This window comes from Otolemur garnettii, unplaced genomic scaffold (assembly GCF_000181295.1).
Source record: "Otolemur garnettii isolate 467f Iridium unplaced genomic scaffold, OtoGar3 scaffold00011, whole genome shotgun sequence".
NCBI lineage: Eukaryota > Metazoa > Chordata > Mammalia > Primates > Galagidae > Otolemur > Otolemur garnettii.
This window is the reverse complement of record NW_003852406.1, coordinates 32,411,450-32,416,477: the sequence shown is the minus strand read 5'-3', so window position 1 is coordinate 32,416,477 and position 5,028 is coordinate 32,411,450. Positions and strand designations below refer to the sequence as shown.

The window sequence follows — 5,028 nt, the reverse complement described above, 5'->3', positions numbered from 1 at the left end:
TCCCATCTACCCTGCTGTGAAGTGGAAGAGGGTCTCATAGTGGGTGGGGTCTAGTTGCCCCCTGAACTCCAATGGGAACAATTCTCCCCTTAAGTCAAGTTTGCTCAGCCAACAATATTATGAAATTGTCTTCTTGGGCCAATAGAGACAAAATCTAGAGGAAGTTTGAAGATACCACATAGTAGCTTCAAAACTAGTTTTGCAAAATATTTTTAAAGATGAATAGAAATTGTTAAAAACAATCACAGCATTTTCCTTTATATCCAAAGGAAATGATTCAACCTAACCAAAGGTTACTAATGAAAGGATGATTTCAATCATGCTGTAAACATCAAATACTCCACAATTCTTCCCAGCAGGCTGGGAAATCATCCTCAGCTTCAGCTGTGTGCTTGTGTGTGTTTGTGTGTGTGTGTGTTTCTTCTTTAGGCTTCTGTTCAGAACTGCTTACAGAAGGTCCTACCAGATACTTAATGGATGATTTTCTCAAGCAAGTTAGGCTGGTCATGGAAACATTCCAGACATCTCAGCCCCAGGAAAATGCTTTTGTATAGCAACCAATATTGGGATTCTCTATTTTCCTGAGGGCCAAATGGTACCAAAATAAATCAGTTGGGAAACATATAAAAGCAGCAGTTTAATTTTGGTGGGAGGCGGAGAGTGCGTAGAACAAGGTGGGAGGTGCTTAGAGCAGTGATTTGTAACTGTGGCTGGAGATTGTTAACACCTAGAGTGATTTAAAGACAGAGGGCTGGGTTGAGGGATGGCAGAGGGCTGCTCAACAGATTATTATGATTTAATTGGTTTGGAGCATGGGCATCAAGTCTTTAAAAACCATTCCTTCTAAAAATATCTTTTTCACTGTGCCACATAACAATGTTTTGGTCTATGACAGACTGTGTCTATTTTGGTGGTCCCCTATGATTACCATACTGTATTTTTTACTGTTCATTTTCTATGTTTACAGATGTTTAGATACACAAATATTTACTTTCTGTTTCAGCTGCCTACAGTATTCATCAGTATCATGATGTACAGGTGTGCAGCCCAGAAGCCACAGGCTACACCAGGGGAGGGGAACCTGTAGCCTGAAGGCCATATGTCAGTGGTTCTCAACCTTCCTAATGCCGTGGCCCTTTAATACAGTTTCTGCCATATATGGTCTTCTACGTCCTTAAGTGGACCTTTTAGGTCCTTTTGACTGAATCCAAATTTTACAGAAAAAAATCCTTTTACTGGCTTGGCACCTGTGGCTCAAGTGGCTCAGGCGCCAGCCACATACACCCAAGGTGGCGGGTTCAAATCCAGCCCGGGCCCTCCAACAACAATGATGGCTGCAACCAAAAAATAGCCAGGCATCATGGCGAGAGCTTGTGGTCCCAGCTACTTGGGAGGCTGAGGCAGGAGACTCGCTTGAGCCCAGGAGTTGGAAGTTGCTGTGAGCTGTGATGCCATGGCACTCTACCCAGGGGGACGGCTTGAGCTCCTGTCTCAAAAAAAAAAAAAAATCCTTTTACTAATACATTTTTGGTTCATCTTTTGTATTTCATTTTTTAAATGAACATACTTAAAATATCAAAGTTTCAGTGAAACAATCCTTCTGGATTGACTGGCACACTTAGAACTTCAGTTAGCCATAGGGCTAAACTGATGGCTGCTATGCTCCTGATCTAGCTCTAACCTCCGGCCTGATTGGCACCACTACTGCGCCAGGCTGGTTGGTGGGGGGCAAGTACGCCAGTCTGTTATCAACTTTTGACAGTAGTGCACTGTATTTGAAGTGGAATTTGTGAGTAGTTTCATAGCTTGACAATATTTTTTAATTCTGTCTCCTTAACAGCCCATCATCTCCAAAAGACAAAGAGAACACTGAAGAAAAAAAACCAGATTTTAAGTGAAGAATGGGAATTGCAATATTATCTTGTTTCTCCTAAAGATAAGATGATTTGTTTGCTTTGTGATACTGAAACATCAACATTAAAGAAATTCAATGGTCATCAGCACTGTGGCACTCATAAGGAGCATAAATATTTTAAATTACAGGGAGAGGCATGAAAGTTGAGTTGCAGAAATTAAAAGATAAAAAGCAAACACAATTCTTTCAAGCAGCAATAAGACCTGGAAATAATGGCATTGAAGCAACTTACACAGTAGCTTATATACTTGGGGAAAAGGAAAAGGCATTCAGTGATATAGAAATTATAGAAGAATACATTGGCAAAGTTGGGGATGCTTAGCCCCTGATAACATTTCAAAGTACAAACAACTGCCTCTTTCAAAGAGAACCATTAACTGATTGACAGCATGAATTGGCCTTCAACTTAACAGAACAACTTATGCAATACTTCAAAAGGAAAACATCTATTATTTGATCGCTTTGGATGAATCAACTGATACGACAGACTTGGTACAGATTTTATACTTTATTTGGGTCATAACAGAAGATTTACTTGGCTTTGAAGAGTTACTCACTTTGGGCCCTCAGGCAAATAGAACATAGGAAAATAGATACCTTCAATAATCTTCAAGATAAATGTCATGAAGTTGGACTGAATTTGGTAAATTTAGTGAGTGTATGTATAGATGGTGCACCTTCCATGACAGGAAAACATGAAGGGTTTATTGCATAGGTTAAAAAAAAATTAACACATCAGATGCTTTCTTTTCTTTTTTTCATTGCATTGTGCATCAACTAAATTTCTGTTCTAGAGCTACTATTCTAAGTGCTATTTTGCCACAAATTACAAATATTAACTATATTCATACAAATACAACACAGCATTGTCAATCTTATAATATACTACATTTGAAGGATGAAGTTTTCAGTGTGGGTTTGCCTTCTCATTCTCAAGTTTGTTGATTATTGTAGGGACAGATGTTAGCCAAAATTCTATCACTGCAAGAAAAGATATGAAGAACAGAATCAGCAAGGCGAATTATGGAAAGAAGATTTCTATAGGAATGTAGTATTTCTGTGTGATATCCTCAAATAAAAATGACATAAATGTTTCTTTGCAAGGGAAAACTAAGTCTACCTATAGTGTGTGGAAAAATAATTAAGCATTTTGAAAAAAAAAAAAAACATCTTTCTTCAAAACATTTCTTCAAAACGAAATTTCAGATAATCATTTTCCACAGCTGGCAAAGATCATTGACAAGCAGGATGATGAAGAATGGAGCTGTTACGGACCAATTAATTGGAGACTACAATGAAAGGTTCACTGACTTTGAGAATCAGGACATCATACTCAAATTAGCATTTCAGCCTCACCTCGTTGATATTACCAAGGCACCTAGAGAACTACAGATGGAATTGATTGAACTCTCAGTAGATGAAATTTTAAAGTCATTGTTTGAAGCTAAGAAAGATACAACTAAATATGGAAAATGCAGTAGAATGCCCACACCTTTACCAACATGCTCAAAAACGCTTTCTTGTTTTTTGAACACTTACTGCTGTGAATCTGTTCTCCTGCCCAACCCAAATCTAGACACCCTTAAGGTCACAAATGACTGATAACCATCTAGAGCAGTGATTTTCAACCAGTGTGCTACAAAATTTTTTAAGATCATTAATTAAATTATTTTCTAGCCATTCCTGTAATGGATACTCCCTGGAAGGCTAGGTCACGTGGGACTTCTTAGCCTTAACATCCATTCTGGAGCTCCAGAAAAGGAAAAATGTCAAGTCTGACAGAATTATTATATATTGAAACCATTTATTTGGAGCCTTCAGCCCTCAAGATGCCAACATCATGCCTACAGTTTCAACACATTTGATCTTAGTCCTCACTTCACTGCTGTTGGTATTGCCTGTTGCTGAAGCAGTGGAAGCCACAGATGCCCATCACTGTTGGGTGCGGCTCTCAGCATCACAGGCATCTGTGCTTGCTTGGGGGGATATGCTCAGAAGAGAAATGGACAGGTGTGACTTTGATGGATCTCCTGAATCGAACCTTGCCCTAAAAACCTTTGTGCTGTTAGACTAAATGTGAGCTTTGGTGTCTGAAAGTTTCCAAGAAACAGTAAATAGGAGAGTTTCATAGTCTTTGTTGTTTCCCTTAAAATTGGAGCAAATTGATACATAAATGGGAAAAAATGTTTTCTTTACAAGTTATGCATTAAATAATTCAGCCTATATTTTACATGTGTAGGTTAGAAAGGGGGTCAAAGAAGAAAGATGGTTGAAATTTACATAAGTAATTCATAGTTTTAGAATGTTCAAAGCACGTGAGACAGGAAGAAGGAAGCTTTTGTCCAGAATCCAAGGAAATCTCCACTGTTAAGTTACAATCACTGCCTCCTGAATTGTTGAGGAGTCTTTTCTCATTATTTTTATTATATTTTTGTTTTATCACTCAAGCTAATGTGGTATTTAGATATTACACATCCAAAAGTTGATACACTTATCTCTGGGTAAAAAACATTTAGAAAGATGTATTCAGTATATCTAATATTGAAATAGAAAAAAAGAGTTAATGTAAAAACAAAATCCTTTATATTAACTTTGAAATGGAAAAAAGACATAATTTGAAAAATAAACTTTATATTAATTAACTGATTAACATCTCTATGATGAGAAATACTATCTTAGGTATAGTCCCATTGTGTTCTAAAAAAATTATTTTCTAAAGAAATTCAAAGCACAGTATCATTTTTTTACTCCTCTTTTTCTTTCTTTTTTTGATCAACACAACTTAAGTGTGCTACAGAATTTTAACTATACATTCAAGGGTACCATGAGATTAAAAAAAAAAAAGGTTGAAAAACACTGATTTAGAGGATCAGCTAAAATGGCAGACCTCCATGCTGCTAGTAAATATTCAAATGTTTTCCAAGAAAAATCAGACACAGCAAAGTGTTAAACGATCAGTTAACTTTTTTTATTTTTATTTTTATTGAATCATAGCTGTGTACATTAATGCAGTCATGGGGTACAGTGTGCTGGTTTTATATACAATTTGAAATATTTTCATCAAACTGGTTAACATAACCTTCATGGCATTTTCTTAGTTATTGTGTTAAGAC

The 5,028-nt window shown here is 36.8% G+C and overlaps 1 pseudogene; it reads left to right on the top strand.

Moving 5' to 3' along the window:
* The first annotated feature begins 3,755 nt into the window (after positions 1-3,755).
* Positions 3,756-3,931, top strand: LOC111723400 (annotated as a pseudogene).
* Positions 3,932-5,028: the final 1,097 nt, after the last annotated feature.